The sequence below is a fragment of the Triturus cristatus genome, chromosome 10, assembly GCF_964204655.1.
Source record: "Triturus cristatus chromosome 10, aTriCri1.1, whole genome shotgun sequence".
Lineage (NCBI taxonomy): Eukaryota > Metazoa > Chordata > Amphibia > Caudata > Salamandridae > Triturus > Triturus cristatus.
Window position 1 is genome coordinate 182,581,589 of NC_140593.1, and position 22,660 is coordinate 182,604,248.

Sequence of the window (22,660 nt, forward strand, 5' to 3'; positions counted from 1 at the left end):
TATCGAATAATGAAATAACCCCGCGGGTATGATCTGTGGTTCCCTTATGAGGGATAAATCCATGCTGCCACGGGGAGACCAGGTGTTCCACCACCCTCCTGAGCCGATTGGCCAAGACCTTTGCATACATTTTTGCATCTGAATTAATTAGGGAGATAGGGCGATACGAGGTAGGATGTTCCGAAGGCTTGCCCTTTTTGAGAAAGATCATTATGTTGGTCTCTCTCCAAGACACAGGCGTAGTTCCATTCGCCTGTATCCCTATACAAAGATCTAACAGATAGGGTATAATTACTGACCCCAGTATTTTATATAAATCTATGGGAATCTTGTCGGGGCCAGCAGCCTTACCAGCTGCAAGATCCATTACCGCGGATTGTACCTCTGCGAGGGTAATGTCCTTATCCAATTCTTCTTTATTATTTACATCAAGGATATTACTCCCTCCCCAATCACGTAGTAAATCTTACAAATTGTCTGGATCGAGTGAGTCTTCATTTTTATAAAGGTCTTCATAGTATCCCTTAAAAACGTCTAATATTTTTGCGGGTTCACTATATGTCATACCGTTTGCATGAATAGTTTTAATTTTATTAAACGACTGTTTTTGTCGAGTACGAAGAGCTAGTTGTTTTACCACCCTCTCCCCGTTCTCATATAATTTATTTCGATTAGCCTGAAAGATTTCCGCAGCTTTCTGATTAAGCTTGCTAATAATTTCCGTTTTCAAAATTATCAGTTTCCGTAATATTGCTTGGCTATTCTCGCCATTCATTATAGTAGGTATATGTTCATGCTCTGCGTTAGCTAATTCTGACATCTGCTGCTGGTGAACCAGAGCCGTCTTTTTCCTCATTTTGGCTACAAAGCTCATTGTTTCTCCCCTGAGAGCTGCCTTGAAACAATCCCAGACCATATTCCGCGTTGTACTATAGCGATTGCAGTCAAAGTACCCCTGTACCCATATCTGAATGTGTTCAATATATTCTTTATTAACCAGAAGCTTTCTATCGAATGTCCAGTTAAAACGGGGCCTATGCAGATTAGTCAGGTTAATGGTTAGAGTGAGCATGTTATGGTCAGATAGTACCTTAGGGCTTTTGATAATTTCAGCACCGAAACATTGCTCACTAACTAGCCATATATAATCAATACGTACGTATTTGTTGTGTGGAAAAGAAAAGTACGTATATCCAGGATCCTGTTCCTGTTTGAGAGCCCAGATATCTATTAAGTCCAAACTACCTGGCCCAGTATTCCAGTGTGTACTGTATTCTGTTTTCGCACTATGGGGAAGCTGCTAATTTGTTTATGATAAGAAACTAACAATCATTACACTGTGGCAGACAAATAATTATGCACATCTTTGGCTAGAGGACAATTTAATTTTATCAGGAATAAGAAGGCCACAAAGTAAAAGACTGCATACAATCCAAAATATAATTTTCAGCACTCTGTCAGAAATGTTGAGGCTGATCAATCCAAGCTGCATTAGTTTTCACAAGACTTGTGGGCTACATGGTAATTATTTTAAAATTTGCACATATCATTTTATTATGGCAGAATGTCCTGATTACTTTTCAGTAGTCTTCATTACTCGTAATCCTACTGGTCCTCTTCACAGTCATCAGTTGTGAGTTTAGCCTATCTCCAAACAGGAAGAACTCAGGAGGATGCTGAAAAGACAGACCACACCCACACTCCTGGGTGCTATAAAGGGGATGGTTTCCCAACATACAACCTGACTTATCCTAGCCAATTTGAAAGCTGAAGTCAAAGAATGGCTGGATTTTTGTGATGTCTATTATTAGGATGAGCAGGATTAGGATTAGGAGTAATGAAATGCACTGGTAAGTAATCAAAACATTATCTCTTCATGCCTCATTCTTGTCATTAAAAGGAGGGAAAAGAAGCCAAAAATCAGTCTTTAACTTTCAACATAAGAAAATATGCACACAGTATGTCACTTACTAACGTAACACCCAGTGAGTAATTTATTGGTGGCGTAAAACATTTAAGGCAGGACAGACCTAAGTACACCCTGTCCAAAAGTGTAACCTTCAGATAATAGATTTTGTAACCTGTACTGTTGTACAAAGGCACGGGAAGAGACCAAAGTAGCCGCTCTTTAGATTTCAGATTAAAGAGTACACTGAGGCTCCACCCAGGAGGATGCCCCACTTTTGTGTATCTATCCTGGAGTCGCTCAGGAAAAGGGAGTACAAACCAAGGAGCAGGCTAAAACAATTGTGGAACAAATCCATGAACTCATTTCTAATGAAAAACCATTTAACCCCTTTCCAGCTCTTATAAAAGTTACAAAAAGGTTATCAGACAAACAAAAACTTTTAGAACATTGTAAATAAATCAAAGGTTTTCTCTTTACATCCATTAAATGTAAGGCTTCCAACCCAGAGGATAAGGGGAAGGGAAAAAGATGGACAAACATTCTCTTTATCCAGATGAACTAAAGTTGGTACCTTGGGTTGAAATTCAAGATCTGGACAAAATACAATACTATGATAAAGGATTTTCTGGAACCTGGATCTGCACAATTAAAAATAGTTCACCAATCTGACATAATGGAGAGATTGAAACACAGAAAAAAGCTAAATTGTCAGAAATTGAAGATTAACATAATGTAAAGGTATGAAGGGGAAGCCCGAAGTGATTCTAAGACCAGAGTCAAGTCCCAAGGAGGAGAAGAAAGGTTAGATATAAAACAATAGAAGACATAAATGTTTCAGGACTAGGGCAACCTTGGGTCACGCAAACTGACCCAAGGATCTTGAAATGCTCTAATTGCTGCCCAGTGTCTTCTTAAGGTGGGAGATTCTTCTGAAAACCCTCTGAGGAAAATAGTAATACAGAAAAGAGTTTACATTGGCTAGAGGTGAGCGAGGCAGTACACCAATTTTGGAAAGATTCCTGGTGCCTACAATACGATTTTAAGGGGGAGGGCAATTTAGATTTCTGATTCTAATGGCAATTCTAAGATGTCTTGTAAGTCTGCTGTTCTGCAAACTGATTCTTTCAACCTCCACACTGGGGGTGAGAGGCAGACGCCCTACTGGAAAAAACACCTGAGAGCTGCGGAGAAAAGGAAACAGAGACAGTTTATAAAACGGAAAGAATAGAGATGGACGAAAAAGAGGTAATGAAACCTGCGTAGCCAGAATGGAAGTACTAAACAACATCTGCTGCTTCGATTAAATTCTAAAGAAGTCTCTAAGAGATCACTAGTAAAGGAGGAAAGGTACAGAGTAGATAACGAAGACAGAGAAAGACGAGAATCATCCTCCTTTCAAGCCACTAGTAAAGGGTAGTGAGAGCAGAACCTAGACAGTTGAGTATTTTCAGGGGAGGCACACAGGCCTATAAAAGGTCCCCTGAACCTTTGGCATATTATCCTGAAGATGGATCAATATAAAAATGTGTGTTGAGAGGATGGAAATATTCTGCTTAATGTGTTCTTCTGTCTGACTCCCAAGGTAGGAAGCCTTTAAGGGAAAGATTCTACCCAAGCCTCTAACTGTAGGTCTAATAGACAGATTGAACTTGATTGAGACCCTCTGTTTACATAAGCACAGTCACTGTATTGTCTGTTTGTACTAGAACATGTATTTGATGTTGGAAGTAGCAAATATCGACACACTGTAGACAGACTTCTGTTTGAAGAGAGCCTGAGGCCTGTCAATGACCCATCATCATTGAGCTGACAGTGTCTTCAAGGTGGCACCCCATCTAAGGAGCTGACATCCTTTGTTGGCATCAATGGGAACCCTGCATGAAGTGGAAAACGTCTCATTAAGGATTTTGGAATCAACCACCAGTGTAGCTAAAGTAGTAGACACCTTGACACAGGAATCAACAGGCTGTAGTTCGGATGCTCCAGATTCTAATGATGTAGAGTATGAAGTAGAAGAGAGTGAAGATGCAGATGTACCCAAGGAACTGTAAATATGCATGAGACACAGGGAATTGTCTCACCTGGACTTTCAAGAACAGTCTGGCTGGAGCTTAACTGAGAGACAGTAAAGATGTTAGTGTGGTCCTTAGTCTTTTTGCTATGAATGCAGGCAGATAATTCATAGCTAGGTTTGTGAAGAATTTGGCTCCAATTTAAGCTCTGTTTTGAGATGGATCTGCTTGGCATATTTGCAGATTCAAGAGAAATCCTTGCAGCGTCACACAAGAGCAAAGAGCTTCTGCAGGTAATTTCCTTTAAAGATTTGTGCTGTCAAGAGGAATAGGCATGGGCAGTTACCGAAATGTGTGACCACCCTCTTGCCATAGCAGCACTGCAGTGCCTCCCGCGAAACATCTCCAGGTTGCATCAACAGCTGGAGCCAGTGAAATCCTTCCACTTTTTAAAATCGCCTTCAGGCTGAGATCGGGCTACTCAGAGCACCCAGATCTGAGAAAGTTTCAGATTTTGGATATTTCCTGTGGCCTGTGCACTTCTTGTGTTTTCTCCCTAGAGAAATGAAGTCCATGGAGAGCCACATGGGCTGCCCGAATACCCTCAAAGCAACAATAAAGAAGGGCAAACCTATACACCCATGGGAGCTTGGGCGAGTATAAACAAAACATCAAAAAAGCAGACAAGGGGATCCTCCCATATCTTACTGACAGAGTTATTACTGGCAATTAATCAATATTAATCACATGGGAAAAATATCTATTAATATTGAGTAACCAAATGAGAAAAAAGGTATGAAAAAAATGTATTTGGCACTCAGGCGTATATACATAAAAATGGTTTTTACTTGTACACACAAAACATAACACACAATAAGTATCATGAGGAGTTAAACAAATTGTAGCATATTTTACTAATCTTTCACACAATGCAAGGCATCAAGCAAAGTTGCTGCACTGTGTTGCGTGAAAGGAAGAGCAGAAATATTTACAAAGATATGGAACATTTCTGTTCCCTCCTTGCACTGGCACACTCTGTGCTGCCTAGCGGTAATGCAGGCACCCCATGCACTATCGAGCAAGCATGCAGACAGGATTGATTTTGTGCAGGAAGAGACACCTTCCTGAACAAAAACAACCCTTAAGGTATTTTTCTCTTTCCAGGTGTTTTGCAGAACGCAGCAAATAAGGAAAGAGGAAATACTAAGGAGAAATAAAGATATTTCTCCTTTGTATGCCTCACTGTGGAAGGTGTAGCATTTTGACACATTCCCAGGTTTACTTGCTTTAGTGAGTCTGGGATTGTACCTAATTCCATGAGTGGATGAATGAGAACACCCATGCTTCACCCAGGAAACGCCTCCCAGCTTGAAATGTAACATAATTGGTGCTCCTGGTTTTATGATATTTGGGGCCATATGTATCAAGCTGTTTTGTGATAGCAAACACTGCAAATCGCAAAAAAACAGTGTTTGCGATCGCAAAACAGAGTGTTCCTATGTATGAAAGGGACCGTCTCGCAAAAATGTTATCCGCAAAAATTGCGATTCGCAATTTTGCGATCCAGAGAATCTGCAAGAAATCTGCGAGTTTGCTATCTGCGAGTATCGATTTTTGCTAATAACCTGATCGCAAATAGCAAAATCGCAAAGAGATGTATGTAAAATTTGCAAATTGCGATTATGCAAATTTTGCAATTCTGCACATCGCAATTTACCACAAACTCTGAGCAGGTGGTAACCAGGTGCAACCTATTAAAACAGGCCCAAATGCTACAGGGGGATTCACAATGGCTGCGCTGTATGTGATAGCCAGGAGACGCGAATCAGAACTGCTGCACAGAGAAGGAGATGCCAGGAAAGGGTCTTCAGAGCGCGCATCACCCCGTTCCAGCAGACCGAGGAGGATATCCATGTGAAGCATAGGCTGGACGCAGACAGCATCATGGACTTAATAGAGGAGCTCAAACCCATACTAGAACACCCCACACGCAGGGCACGCGCCATTCCCACCCATGTACAGGTCCTGTGCTCACTGTACTTACTGGCATCAGGGAGTTTTCAGAGGGTGATAGCTATAGCAGGAGGGGTCTCCCAGAGTTGCTTGTCGTGCTTCTTCCACTCTTTCCTGGATGCAATGGTACCGAGGCTGCATCACCACATCCAATTCCCCAGCACACAACAGGCACTAGATCAGACTAAGCAGGATTCCTACCAGATAGCCCAATTCCCCCACGTAATTGGCTGCATAGATGGGACCCATTTCGCACTCTCACCCCATCACAGAATGAGTATGTGTTCAGGAACCGCAAATCATATAATTCCCTGAACATACAGGTAGTGTGCAATGCCAAACATGTCATCACTGATATTGTTGCTAAATACCCAGGCAGCACACACGACTCATTCTTGTTTCGCCACAGCGGAATATACAGACGACTCACAGTTGGCAAGTTTGGTGAGGGCTACCTGCTAGGTAAATTCATGGCTTTCATTCACACAATCAGCAAAGGTCTGAAGTGGTAGGACAGTGTTTAACCTAATTCTTGTCACCCTGCAGGTGACAGTGCGTATGCTGTACGCGACTTAATCCTGACTCCGTACCTGAATCCAGCCACTGCAGGGGAGCGGAGGTATAACAGCGCTGATAGAGCCACACGCTGTGCCATTGAGAGAACATTTGGAATCCTGAAGAGCCGTTTCCGCTGCCTCCATAAGAGTGGAGAAGTGATACAGTACAGCCCCGAGACGTGCTGCAAAATCGCGTCCACATGTGCCATGCTACACAACATCGCCACCAAGAAAGCCACACCAGTGGAGCTCACAGATTCAGAGTTATCAGATGAGGCGGGCCCAGCTTCATGGTGCAGACCAGCAGGTGGTGTCGGGGTGGCTGCCAGGCGCCAGAGACGAGATGAGATCACACAGAACTATTTATAGGTGAGTAATGATGACACAATGCTACAGATTGGTGCACAACTGTGTTTTTATTTCCTTGGGTGCAGGAACATATATGTCACACAGCCTGGTGTACACCTAATGTGTGTCACAATTACTAGCACATGTTAGACCAACAGTGCAAGGATGTCGCACAAACGTAAGTCAACATGCAATGTGTTATCTCACTCATTGCCATGTTCCACTGATTCCACTTCATCTCCTGCGGGCACAGCCTCTTGACCCTCGCTCACGGTGCACATTGCCTTCCCTTGAGTCATCGGGTGTTCTCCCCTGCCGCACACTCCGCCGTCTGTTCTGGGGAATTGGTGGAGTGATGCTGCTCCTGTTCGACTGATCTTCACTCTCCAATGAGCTCAAGGGTCCTGTGCCACTGGTGGCAGCTGCCTGCAGCTGGTCCATGGCATGCGTCACCTGCACCAGGCCCTTGGCCACATCCTGGGAGCAGTGGGCCATTTCATGCTGAATGCTTACACAGCGACGTGCCAGCAGGGACGTGGCAGTAGACAGGTGGTTCACAGCTTTGGTGTACATGTCCAGCCGGCTGTGGAGACTTTGTCTCTTCTTTGCCTGGCTGCCCGGTCTCTCCTCATCTCAGCACACAGTCCATGTAGTGCACCTGTCATGTCCCTGATCCCATCCCTCATTTTGCTCATTTTGTGGTTGTGTGAGGCAAACTGACGCTGTATTGAAGCAATGATTTTGCTTGCAGGCACTGGACTTTCACCATGGTGCCTTCAAGCCCGCCAAACACGGTGTCTTCATCTATGGCAGCAGCGCTGGTGGACGGCCGTGCCCTGCGTCTGGACCCACTTCCTTCATTATGTTGGGCAAGGGACTGTGCTCTTTGCTGTAGTGCACACTGGATCTGGACTGGCTGGGCTTCTCCACTTGTGTCCTGTGGCCCTGCCTCCAGCAATGGGAGTGGTGGAACCAAGAGGCACTGTCTCCATGGATTGTCTGTGTGTCTTCCTCCTGCTCCTCTTACCCTTCCTTGTCCTCATTGTTGGCTGGCTCCTCACTTTCTGCACTGTCTTCCTGTGCTTCAGGTGGTGCTGTGAATGTAAATGCACACATTATTTTGGTGTCCTGCCTCGCATTGGTCATGAAATACAGTTCTTAGAATTTGAGTTACTTGAGTACTCTTTGTCTGTTTTTTGCCTTTCCTGACTTACTCATCATGATTCAACCTTGCTGTGTCTCACTGCTCCACTGTTTGGTGCATGTGACTACATCTCCCACAATGCATTGCTGGGTGTGCTTGTTGACATGTACAGGAGTTGCATTTCTGTTTAGTTTCTAGGTGTCTCCTGAGTGTGTGAGTGAGGTAGTGATGTATCAGGGGAGTAATGGCATGCATCTTACCATGTCTGGTGTTTGGAGGGTTGGAATTGTCCAGGTCAGCCACGCCACAGACACTCTCTGGCTGAAGGGTGGCCTCCACCAACTCCTCAAGGGGCGTGGTCTCTGTTGCAGTGGATGTTCCCCCACCAGTCTTCTTCACCTCTGCCAACCTTGTTGCCACCCTTTCCTTCGATCTGAGGCACATGTCATACCACCTCTTGCGCAAGTCCTTCACAGTGCGGTGGGTCACACCAATGGCATTCACTTTCTCCTGGATGTCCTGCCATATCTTCCTTCTACATGTCTCTGGCACATGTAGGGATTTCTTCCCAAAGAGGAGCTCATGGCTGACTACCATTTCCTCAATGAGCACCTCCTGATCCCACTCACTAAACTTCTGCTTTCTTTTTCGTCCAGAATCCTCCTTTTCCTTCGCTTTCTCCTGGGGATCCATTTCTCCTTCTCTGATGTCATCAAGCTGCACCTGAATATTACTGAAATCTATGCGTTGTCCTTGTGTTTGTCTTGCGCAAAGGTTTCATAAATCTGAGAATGTGGGCCTGATTCACAAAGCTTAACTTACAGTTTTGTGTAAGTTTACTCTTTTTTTTTATATTTACAAACTGAGTTATTAATAAGTTTATGACTGAGGAGAATCTACATGTGGGACAAAGAACTCTACACATAAAATATTAGGACAGGCCTATCTTTGTATATGTGTAGAATTTTCCGCACTGACTGCAGAGTCTTTGCATGTGTTAACTTACCATTAATGTTATATGGTTCTGACTAAAAAAACTACTACTGTGTATTAGGACAACAGACCTTCAGGGCTTAGGGACTGAGTCCATCTACACCATCAAAGACTGTTGGTTCAACTCCTAGCTTACTCACAGTGCCTCACGCAAACCCCTAAACTTACAGGGGTGGCAGGTGATTTTGGCAACCTCGAACATGACACTCTGATCCCCTAGGGAATCGCGGAAACAGATCCTACCCCTTTCGTGGTCTACTCATGCATGGCCTTGGTAAACATAAGAAAGATACAAATAAAGTTTTCAATACATTTATCGAAACAGTTGTAATCCTGCATAGAGAGAATGAGCTGAGTTTATTAGGCAGATGAGATAAAACCATATAACCAGCATTATGATCATGGTGAAGAGAGTAAACAATCCAACCACGACAGTCTGTTTTCTATATATATTTCTACCTATCACCGCCCTTTCTCTGACGGCATAATGTGTCATACCCTTTGCCTGTTCTCTTAGTTTAGCCTGGGACCCGATACCTGGATGACTTGGTCTGCAGTAGGATTGGCAATCCTTCTCTGCAGGATAGAAGATCCGCATTCGCAGAGCTGCATGTCAAACACTGCATTCGTTTCTGATGCAGTTATGCGTCTAGATGTTAGAAGCTGTCTCCAAGCTGGCAACGCAAAGCACTAGGATATCTTGTTCTGTGTTTCTAGCCTTGAACGGAGAGTACAGATTATGTAGCAGGAATGTTTTTCTAAAAACAAGCAGCCTGCACAGTGTCTTCTCAGAATAATATTATGTAAATAAAATATTTAAAAACAATATATTACTAAACTAAAATGAAGTTTCCTAAACATGTAAAATATAAAACTAAAATGGAGAACCAAGGTGGACCCAAGAAGGCTTCACTGCACCCACTCCTTGGTCAGGAAAAGACTCAGCTTCTATATAAACTATACTAAAGGGCAAACTATACAACAGAAATGGACAGGTTCACAAGTCACACAAACAGAAGACAACTAAAAATATACCAAAATATGCTAAAAAAAGCGGTGAAAACAAGGACTGAATTAAAATTCAAAGGAGGCTCAAAAAGTATTGTGTCAAAGGAATCCAAGATGGACTCCACATATGATATTTCCACAACGGTCTCGATGATTAGTTCCAAAGAACAAACATGGTCAGCACCCACAGTCGATGCTGATGGTGTGTGATCCTGCAGTGCACATGCATTAGAAGAGCCAGGATCAGAGAACACAGGAGCCGAAACATCAGTCTCAAAATATTAGAGTGGCTTATAGAAGGCCTCTTGAAGCAATGACAGTCTCATGGAACAGCTCCTAAAATGGTCCTCATTGGACAGTTCAGCAGATCAATGCCCAAAGATTGTACCAATTGCATTGCAAGGAAGATGTCGAGTGCAGACTCGAAAGGGCACCACAGACATTGAAACACAGGCTGCACACAGGTAAAGCACACAGGTCTAAAAGACAGGAACTAGTCACAGTTCAGTTCCTTAAGCAAAGATGCTCTAAACGTTTGTATCACATGTTCACGACACAGCTGGACATGAGGTAGATCCATCACCATTTGGTCTCAAAGTGGAACATTCATTGTGAAACAGCAAAAATATGTCCAAAATACCACAGACCACAAATATCACAAGTGGTATGCCTCCAAAAACACTAAAAAACATAGAATGTATGAAAGATGGTATCACTCCAAAATTGGTCTGAAACGTGCTAAGAAAGCCAGACCCAAACACTGTAAAGAAATGCACCACACCTGCGATGTTGGAAACATTAAATATGTGTTTTACAAGTTTACCAGAATGCTGGGGCAGGTTTGTGCATGGTTTGTGCATGGTAGTGAATGAATTTCAGAGGAAGACATTGCAACTTGTAGTTCAAAGGTTTCATGGGCAGATGTAAGTGCCACATTCTTCTGAAGCAAAAGGAATAAATGGTGGACAGAATGCTGAGCAATTTAAACATTCACCCCCAGTCACAAAGATCTTGGTTTAATCTATTGTTCTTTTGCTCACCACACCACCCCAGTTTGGACTCAGCCATATACAAACCAGTCTTGACCCTGTTCCTCATGGGAACAGTACAGCCCGAACTGCCAAGCCAGGTCCTCCCTGGACTGGAAACAAACATCCTGGGACCAGTTTCGGGGCATCACCCAATATCAGCTAGGCTAGCTTGAATGCAGTGGCGCAGTGAGCATGGGACCTACATCTGGGTATACCCTTCCCACTTAGGGCAACAAAATCAAAAAGAACAAATGAAATCCTTCTGAAACAATACAGCTTTTACTCAGCTCAGTTTGTCAAAGTTAACCTTCAAAGTAGGAATGGAAGGCTACAAGCTAACTCCTGTAATCATGTGCATTGGAAGAAATAGCACTGAATTGTAACATGTGACTATCTGAGAGACCAAAACCACATATGGGACACCTGCTCTGATTCCACAGCACCTCAGATCATTCAACATCAAAAAACTTTAATTTGAAAGTAATTTAATGACTTGAAGAATCGAAGAAGCCAGATTGGCCAGCGAAGCATTACACGCTCCATGCAGTATCACCTCTTTACAAATAAGTGAGTGGCATAGCGAAGATTCACATTTGTTTCTACCAAGGAACACCTCCCCCTCTAACATACTTATAATCGAAGGGCAATGACCACAACTTATGTATGACATTCTCCCCTAAAGACTCATATCTACCAATAGGAAAATGTTTCATGCAAGATATAAAATTAAACAAAATTGGTAGTGAGAATTCCCCATGTATTAACCATACTGCTGACAGTGTCTCAGCTACTGTGAAAGACAACGGTTTGATTTTCTCGATGTTTAACATTGTATACATAGCATCTTTCTTAGCCATTAGTTGTTGCTTATGTGTTACATTTAAAGTCTGTTGAGTTCAGGTATTCCAGGGCATGCAGCAAGATTTTTAGACTTGTAGTGTCAAGCCCAACTGCATAAAAGACCTAAGCTGACTAGTCTGTCCATGGAATAAAGAAGACATGTCATTTTGTATAATGTCAATTGCAGATGATACTATGTCACTCAGATTGTAAATACAAGTTGACAACGTATTCATGTCATTATCAACAACAATTGCTTTTTCTAAATTAGATTGATCAATTTGCCTTAAATGCACAGCAGCTTCCATTTGTGAAAAATACCATATCTCATTATAGGTAGCATTAATAAATCTGTTAGAACGTGGAGACCACATTAGAAATCTTGCAAATCCATGTCATCCAAAAGGAGAGAAAGATCTTCTTTTACTGCAGACAAAGTGGAATGTTGCTACCGTTGCTGGCATAACTTTCCTACAGAATAGGTAGTTACAACCCCTTAATGTTGGGACTGGATGTAACGAGTGTCCAATCTGCTAGCTTTAAAACCCCGTGTAGAGTTCAGAAAACATGCATGGCAACCCTTTGTGGCCACTGACCATAATAACCACCCATCAGGACCGAAAGTGTTGAATTGTATGTACCATTGAGCTCTTCCTCAGCATAATTGATTGGCAATGATCAAAGCGGGCTATTGAGAGAATGATGGGCAAATTCATTTCCTTCATTTTGGCTATACCAAAGCTAGTGGTCTGCTGCACTGTCTTGTTTAAGAAAATCATTTGTTTTGGAATCAAGCAGACTCAACATAAAGTCTTTGTACCCTGCACTTGCCAGTGTTTTCTTCCCCAGACTCCTTTTAAATCAATGGTGTCTTTCCAATAGTCATAGCCTTTTAAGGCCAGGTGGAAAATTAATACATCTGAATAAAGGATTTTTTTTGGGGTCAGCCTATTTTTCTTTGCCTGTGAAGGGGTAAGTTTACAATAAAGGATACTGGATCTAAACCATTTTGCTGAGAAAAATATGCAAATGTGTCCAGATTTTTTTGGAGCTACCCACTGGGGGAGTCGGGCAATATTCCTATTTTGTAATATTGAAAACTGAATGGGGAACACTAGCTCTGTGTAAATAGTGACATGCATAGTGACAGTAACAAAACATTTCACCATAATTAGCAAAGTTAACACACAAATCCTCTCTTTCAAACACAGTATAGTACTTAAGAGCATTGAGGTAACTGCTTTCACATTCCAATCATCAGAAACATATCCAGGGGTAGTCACATTACCCAGCATGACCTTAAAAATGTAAGGAATCTGCAGTGTCTCTGTAGGACCTAAAATATCATATGGGACCGTATCCCAAACAATTCCTTCAAGCACTGTAAAAGCAGAAATGTTAATAAAAGGCAGGTCTTTTTGCACTTTGTGTGAAGGTCATTAGACTTCTTGTTCCGAAAGTCCTATAATTCCTGTAAGACAGAGAAACTTTTATGTCAAAAGGTGTATCCGCCTCCACTTCTCCAAAACTATCAAGATCTGGAAAGCACATCTGGCTGCCAAACAGGACTTTGAATGGGGTCCAGCTACCCAGGGATCAGATAGGCAGATAATGTAATGCTCTCTGGACAAACTGCAACCTGAACCTAATACTCTAGCTGCTAAGGATTACTTTAAGTCATGGTTTTTTCTCCCCACAATCAAATTTCACTTAGGATGATATGGCGAGGAATAACGCACAGCTACACCCAGGATTCCCATATATCCTTGTAAGCCTTAGAGGCAAAAGCAGGGCTCTGGTCCAAGTGGAATGCAGCTATTGTATATGTCCCAATGAAGGCTTGCATATCTTTAATAACAGTGTGAGTGTCAGCTGATAATTTTGGCTACAACTATAGGAATCTGGAGCCAGAATCCACAGCAAGTAGAACGTATTTAAATGCACGCATCATCCGAATTTATAGGCTTACAATGAATGAGGTACATGCATTCTAGCAATTTGTTTGAAACTAAGAGGGGTGTCTGCGGTGGGTGTGCAATGGTGGAGCTTCAAATTTGTTGCCAAATGTAACAGCCAAGGATATACTGTTTTTTCTGCTTGTACAGACCATGCCCCCAATAGCGCTTCTAAAGTAAAGAAATTGTGCCCACCACACCAGCATGGGCAGATTCTACACCCTCATCGGCAACTATGATTAATTCTAGCCTGCAGTCTTGATTGGGAAACACACAATCACTCATCCCAGGGATGGTAGGAAAAGGAACATTTTGGGCACCTATGCCGTGGGAATATTTTGCGGGATACTTTTTAGGTAATGGGGTGCCATTGCACGAAGCATTGACGACAATCATGATATCTTCATTTACCCTCATATGAGAACAAGTAATCGAAGCTACAGTCTTAACTGCCATTTTGGCAGCATCATCTACCAATGAATTCCTGATAACGTGGATTCCAACATCTTGATGACTCAATGTGCGTATCACATTAGCCAGTGGCAAACTGTCTTTAAGTTGTACAAACTTTCCCTAAAGCAGCTTATGTTTTATAGTATTTTCCTTTGAGTCTCTGAATCCATTTAGGCTCCAGTAATGTAAATTTTCATTAAATGACTGTACACAATCATATGAATCACACACTATGAGTGTGGGGAATTCAGGATCCATTGTCTCCAGTGCCAGAATCAATGCTTTCAATTCACCCAGTTGTACAGTACAATCCCCTAGGGACTGCATACAAGTTTTTTGATGATAGAATTTTCCATCCATCATGCCACTGTGTACCGTGGCACAAGCAGCTGAGTATTGGTGTTTTGTGCCTATAGAAGCTTGAGCTTAACTATCAGTGTATATTATGTGTTTGTTCTGGTCAAGAGGCAATATCTTATTGGGCATAGGGTGTTTGTGTTCAATTTAATTCATATGTAATTCTTGCGTTTGCAAAGCAGAGTCAAAGACATATAGCCTGATTTAGATCCTGCCAGATGGTTTACTGCATCACACTGATGACGGATATCCCGTCTGCCAGATTATAAATTCCATTATATCCTTTAGGATTTATATTTCTATCGACAGGATATCTGATCTGCAAGGATCTAAATCAGGCCCATGGTCTACATCAGTAGCTGTCAGGGAAGTGGCCCAATATATCCATGGAGAATGTAAGGCTTTCACGTTAGGAACACTAGCCTTTGTAACAGCTTCTAAGGCTAGGACGGTAATAACAATAATTATGCGCTTCCCTTGAGCCAATGAACATTCCATCCATCTGCACTGCAGTTAGTATTTTTTCAGTGCATGCAAAATACATTTCAGCATAAGAATATAAAAGCGATTTATATGCAATTGCCACTGTGTCACCCTCAGTGAAAGGGACATATGGAAAGCCTATGGAACCTGGAATTATACAGATGACCAGGTTTGTTTTGTTGACACGTGTGTGTTTCTTGATTCACGCATGTCAGTCTGTAGTGATCTGAGTGTTTGTGTATGTTCTGATGTCCAATGTATAATGGAAAAATCAGGACAAATTAATTTGTATAACTGTTTTATGCCTTGTGCATAACCTGGTATGTATGTTCTGCCAAAATTTAAAAATCCTAACAAGGATTCCAATTTTTTTATGGTGCTTGGTGGTTGTAAAAGGACATTATAAAAAGCAAAATACCTCTAACACCATTGATCACAATATTTATTTTGCCACACTAGTCCTTTTTATTGACTCTGGGCTTCAATTCTTAATTTTTCCTTTTTCAAACCTTATTTTCAAATGAGAATCCCTTCATCAAATAGATTTTCACCTCTCTGATTAGACAGACTCAAAACGTATTATACAAAAATGAACTCAAAATACTGTAAACATAGGGCCCGATTCACAGAACTAACTTAAGACAAAATCCTAAACTTACTACCAGTTTGGTATTCACAGAAGGCACTTAATCATTTTGGTATTCACAGAAGGCACTTACTCATTTCGGTATTCACAGAAGTTAGGAGTCCTAACTTTAGGACTCCTAAATGCCTTCTGTGAATACCGAAAGTCTTAAAGTTAGGATTTTTCTCAGTTTAGGAGTAGTATAGTTAGGACTCCTAACTTTAGGACTCCTAAATGCCTTCTGTGAATACTGAAAGTATTAAAATTAGGATTTTTCTCAATTTAGTAGTAGTAAAGTTAGGACTCCTAACTTTAGGACTCCTAAATGCCTTCTGTGAATACCGAAAGCCCTAAAATTAGGGTTTTTCTCAGTTTAGTAGTAGTAAAGTTAGGACTCCTAACTTTAGGACTCCTAAATGCCTTCTGTGAATACCGAAAGCCTTAAAATTAGGATTTTTCTCAGTTTAGTAGTAGTAAAGTTAGGAGTCCTAACTTTAGGACTCCTAAACTGAGAAAAATCCTAATTTTAAGAATTTCGGTATTCACAGAAGGCATTTAGGAGTCCTAAAGTTAGGACTCCTAACTTCTGTGAATACCGAAGTGAGTAAGTGTCTTCTGTGAATACCAAAATGAGTAAGTGCCTTCTATGAATACGAAAATGGTAGTAAGTTTAGGATTTTGTCTTAAGTTAGTTCTGTGAATCGGGCCCATAGAGTTTCATTACATCACCCACTGGCAAAACATGTTCTCAGTGAATTTTATACTTTTTTTTGATGTTTGATTCACAAACTGAAATACTGTCCTACTGATTTATGTACAAATTAAGCTGGGACCTTATTTCTCTTAGTCCTCGAAGCTGTCTGTTTATGTGGTCCTATGCAGGGTCAGAAACTATTTACAAAACTAATGTGGAAAAACAGATCCACTATTATTCAACAGGTTGGAAAACAAAATTTACTCTGACCCGCTGCGTGGTCAGAGCCAACGCGTTTTAACCTTATAGTGGTGGGACCGGGCACTCTGTTTGTGTTAAGGTCTTCGTCAGGGCTGAACATAGTTCGGGTAGGACATCTTTTGCCGTTTTCTATTGCTGCATGAACATGCAGTGGCTTCCTGCCAGATCGAATGTTGTGTAGAAGATTTCTCAATATTGGCACCTCTTATATTGTGTTAGTTGGTGAATTGTACGGCTTCTGAATGTCGGGTGACAAATCTTCGAGCTTTTTAAATGGCGTTAATCTTCTTTTTTCTTCTTCCATACGAATCTGCGTTTCGCTTCTCAAAGGGGTCACAGTGGTTGTAAAAGAGCACGTTTCTCTAGGAAATGTGCTGCCAGGCTCCTGCCCACATTTGATAACTTGTATCCTAAAAATAGGACACTGTGTGTGTTTAAGTCATCATCGGTTAGATTTAAATCATCAACATAGGACAATGCTTCTGGGTCAATAACGTGTAGAATTGACATTACTAGGGAAACAAACAGTTCAGGACTGTTCCTATAGCTCTGAGGAAGTCGGAAAAAAACAGAGTTGTGAGCCGAGTGCGGAGAATGCTGTCATTACTCTGCTTTCAGGCACAATGTTTTGGCAGGAATACCAGTTGTAAATATTCAAGTTTGTTTTGTATTTTTTGTGGACAATGTTGTTCACTAAAGCCGTACTGTCTGAATTTCGAATTGCAAATGTGCACGTATGACTCTTTAAATGTATGCAGTCTAAGACTATGTGATAGGAATGATCTGATTTAGGTACCAGAAATTTGGGGTTATTCATAAGGGTTCACCAACTCCTTGGCACTCTAGCTGTGAGAGAATCTCTCTCACAGGAGCTTTCGCTTCTTGTTGAATGCAGTACTGTGGTTGCACTTGTGGGCTAGACTTTATGGGTATAATGTGATAAGGCGACTTCTTATCCCAGTCTACTTGGTTGCAGTATAATTCCCGGGGCTTGTGCAAGAACTCATTCTGTGGCATAGGCTTGTTTAACATCTTCAAGGACAAGCACTGAAAACAATGGTATGATTACTTCCTCTCCTTGTGGGGCTGTTCCCACAAACTCCGATGGCCAATCGACCTCCGCTAACAGAATGTCATAAGCAAGTGTTATATTTTCCCAGAATATTACTCCAATTGGCCGAATTATGTCACCTTCAATCTGGTATGTTTAATTTGCAAAGTCTGTCTAGAGGGCTGATGCGCTGGTCTGGGGTTTTGACTTCTATGAAGTCATCAGTCACTTTCGCATCCCAAAACTCCTAAAGATCCTGACAGACTATTTTGACCTCTGCCGTGCTATCTCGCAAAGTCACTGCCCACATCTTGTTCTGAAGGAGAGTTATAAATATGTATGGCATATTTAGCTGAAATTCCCACAACCTTCTCTTTGAATTGAGTTTTTGTTGTGGAAGTTTCTCTTACTTTTTTATGTTGACTGCAGACAAGTGCTGTGAGTCCATTTTCGGTTTCAGATCCCCTTCTTGTCTGCATTCTGATTGCCCCCTTCTCTCATATCATTTATCCGATGAGTTCTTAAAGGAACGAGAACGACGTGTATCAGTCTGCTGATACCTATCAGGCTGTTTTATTATATAATAGTTACATAAATTATAATGTCAATCAGAGATCTTTGTTTGTGGAGATCCACACTGTGATTTTATTTTGTTTTTGTTTGTCACAGAGATTTTTTTAAGACTCTGTTTGCTCAGTATTGTCCTTTTCAGAACTACCTGTAAGGTGTGGCTTATTTGGTCTGGCTTCTAAATTATCTCCACCTATAGATTTATAGTATTCCACAACAATTTTTGGCAACTCGCGTCCTGATCTACAGCTGCAACTTGCAGTGCAGCAGGTGTTGGTGCATAGCTAGTGCTGCTGCTTTCCCTTTAATATTGCTTAGTATAAATGAGGAACAGCGGCTAAATTGCAAATAAATTTCATCCCCAAATCCAGGGCGGGGCCACCCCACATTGATTTTGATTTTGTTTTAGCACTTCAGGCAAAACAGCAAGTAATGATGTAACATGAGGTATGGTATAGATTGCAGCAAAAACTGTACCGCAAGGAGCACAGTCATCAATTAGAGGAACCATCAGAAGTGACAAGCACATTGTGAGAATTCTATGTTTATCCTAGGGTCCCGTGTGGGGAATCATTGCTTCAAGCTGATTTGTTTTTTTGTGACATCCAGAATGGAATTTTCTCCTGTCTGGTAGGAATATAGCCCATATTTGCATTGATAGTTATAGGGATACAGCTAACTGTGGCTGGACAGCTTGAACAGCCCTCACTTAGGCAGTTGTTATTGTGCACATAACAAACAGTGTTAAGTGTCTGTATAGTCTAACAAGACCAGTATAGAGAGTGCGTAGTTTACCCGCATTTAGCGTACCTAAATTTGGATATGGTGTCTAAGCCCCTAGGACCGGCCATGTAGTCCCATAATTGCTAAGGTGACCCAAACCATTGTTTTGTAGTGTATGTGGAAGGGCACCTTGGAACCACTTTTTTTGTGCCTAATGTTAATGTTATTTCTATATGGGTTTACGCTCTGTATTGGCCTGGTAAAGTAGCTTTATCACAATTATCAAATGTTTGTGTATTAGTGCCTATTAATGGAAAAGTGACCCATGAGTAAAATACTTCAGTTGTATAAGCTTCGTGAGCCTCAATGATGAAGGTAACATCTCCACCCCCATTGGGTAGATCATGTAATGTTAGATGTCCTGTAACAGCAGGTTTGCAATTAGCAGGTATATTAATTACATTCACCATTGTAGTGAATGGAATTCACAGAGGGAATAACTATAGTGGGGTATCATTTTAAAGGTTCAAGCTTGAACCACATAGGTGCTTCCTATTATGCTGATGAGGATTCATCCCTAACACCACGGATGTCTCCTTTTAAAGGTGACTTGGGTACCTTGGGCACACATAGAACGACTCAAGAGACCCATAAATAAGTACCTGACATAAGAACGTTTGTGGTGCCATGTTATAGGGTTCCCAGGTAAAAATGGTAGGACTGCGTATTAGGACTTCAGAATTTCAGAATGTAGATGTCCATCTACACCAACAGAGACTGTTGGCCCAACTTCTAGCTAGCTCACAATACCTCACCCAAACCCTGAAACCTATCTGGGGTGGCAGGTGATTTTGGCAACCTCGAACATGACACACTAATCCCCAAAGGAATTGTGGAAACAGATCTTACCCTTTTCTTTGTCTACTCATGCATGCCCTTGGTAAACATAAGAAAGATATAAATACAATTTTCAATACATTTATTGAAACAAATGTAATCTTGCATAGAGAGTATAAGCTGAGATTATTAGGCAGATTAACAAAGCAAAGTAATCAGCATTATTAACATGGGGAAGAGAATAAACAGTCCAACCATGGCTGTCTGATTTCTATATAAATTTCTACCTATCACTACCCCAACCCTGACAATAGTGGGTGTACCCCCTGCCCGATCTCTTAGGTTAGCATGAGACCCCATAACTGGATGACTTGGTCTGGAGTAGGATTGCCAAAGCTTTTCTGCAGGATGGAAGATCAGTGTTAGCAGAGCTTAATGTCGAACACAGCATTCATTCCAGGTCCGTCATGGCTGTAGTGCCTGTCCGCCATGTAAAGGGACAGTGCACTGTTTTTATAATAAAGTCACTGTGTTAGAGGTACAGTTCTGATGCAATGATGTATCTACATGTTAGAAGCTGTCTCCGAGCGGTCAACACAAACACTAAGATATCTTGTTCTGTGTTCATAGCTTTGAACAGAGTGTACAGATTATGTAGCAGGAATGGTTTACTAAAAACAAGTAGCCTGCACAGCGTCTTCTCAGAATAATATTGTGTAAATAAAATATGGAAAAATTATATAACTGAAATGAAGTCTGATAAAATGTGTAAAATAGAGAACTAAAATGGAGAACCAAAGTGGACCCAAGAAGGCCTCACTATTTTAACTCATAGATTGTGAATACCAAAAAAGAGTAAACATAAGTAAAAGTGTAATTGACCTTTGTGAATCGGACCCTGTGTGTTCCTGTGGTCAATTGCATGGCATGTCACAGGTCCCTGGAGCCCTTGCAGCACAGAGGTCCCACACCCTTCTGGAGGTCCCCAGGATGCCCAATGCTTATTAATAGCTGTCTAATGCAGCTGTCTTGAGAGTCCTTCAACACATTGGGGCATCTAATGTTGTGTTGGGCCAATAATAGTATACAGAGGGGTGATGTGTTGCTGTTTGAATATTGTTGTCATGTTAAAAGCCTGGTGTTGTTATGGAATGTCATGATATAATTTACAATGTGGTTTATAAATGAGGCTTTAAAATGTAACCTTTGATGATGGTGGGCATGATCACCAGAGGTGGTAACTAAACCTCTTACCTATGTTTTACCTATCCCAGCCTGTTATAAGCAATATAAGTTGTTTTTAGCTATTGCTGCATATGGTACCCAATTACTAATCTCATACAGCTGCAAAGCTGGGTTTCCCTTGGATTCAAACATGTAACCCGTTAAGTCACAGTAGATGTAAGGTAATGCCTCTTGTTGTGTGGTCACTCCTAAGGTTTTGGACTGATGGTGCTGGTTTTTCGACTCTGAAAGTGCACTGAGGCCTGCTAACCAGACCTCAGTACCAATGCCCTGACCCTAAAATGTATGTCAAATTGGCTGCATTTAATTGGAAATGGCTAACTTACCTGTAAGTCCCTAGTATACGGTACCCAGGTACTTAGGGCATGTAAGTTAGAGGGGTACCTCAAGGATTGCAGCGCTAGTTTTGCCACTCTGGAGGTCCCCCAGATTAAACGAGTCTCTCATTCTACCACTGGGAACTGGAAAGCAGTCGCGAATTGATGGCCGAGCTTTACCATTGAAAGCAGTGGCAAAGCCTCCACTACCCCTGTGCACCTGTGTAAGTCATTCCTCTGGCAGGGTGCAACAGATGACACTGGCAGGACATGCAGTTTACATGTTTAGACAGTTCAAATGTGAAATAGTTATTTTTTCTTTGGAAAGGCTTGGTCGCCCCATTGGCGATTGCTGGATTACACACTGACTTCTCAGCGGTGCTAACTCCTGAACAGTGCAACCAAAGTGGGCAGTCCAATGTATCAGACAGCTTGGTACATTAAACTCACCTAGATTCGCAAGTCAAAATTAACATAACTTGTTGCAGTGTGCAACTTTTACAAATCTACATTTGTTACCTTTAATACTCTTGTGCACTTTCGGGCACATCTGGAGCCTGTTCCTCAAGACAGCTTTCTGCCCTCTTGGGAAGATGTGCTAAGGACTCTCAGGAAGGGGAACAATGAGGGATTGCAGGCTAGAAAGTTGTTACCTCCCTCCTGTAGGAAACCTCATGGGTGTTAACCCCAAAAGGCTGGCTTCAAAGAGAAAGCTGTGTTTGAAGGGCAAATGTGTAAGACTAGGGTGGAGGGTTGCCCCATTGTTTCGGCGAACAGGCTGGCAGGGAGCAGAGAGGAGAAAACAGTTGCCAAACCGCTTTCTCCAGGGGTGTGTAGCCCTGAGGTAGCCACACCCTAGGGGTGGACTAATGAGGTTTATACAATGGAAGAGGGGTCTCGCCATCGCGAGAATGGGCAGAATGGTGCACCCTTGGATAGCTAGATGCCACACTCCACAGGAAGTGGTCACCTGGTGGTAAGGAACATGGTAGCCCATTGACTACCAACCTCATCCTGCCCTGGGGGTGTTTTCGGAGGAGAAAGAGGACAGCCCTGGCACCCCAACCTCAGATATCAACTGACCTGGTAGGAGGACAAAAGAAGGATTGCTCTGCTGCACTGAGGAACAAGCCAAGAGAAGCTGCACCCTCGGGGACTTGAGCTGTGGCACCTGGTGGATAGCGAAGAGAGAAACTGTGCCTGCCATGTCCTGCTCAAGTAGAGTTATCTCTGG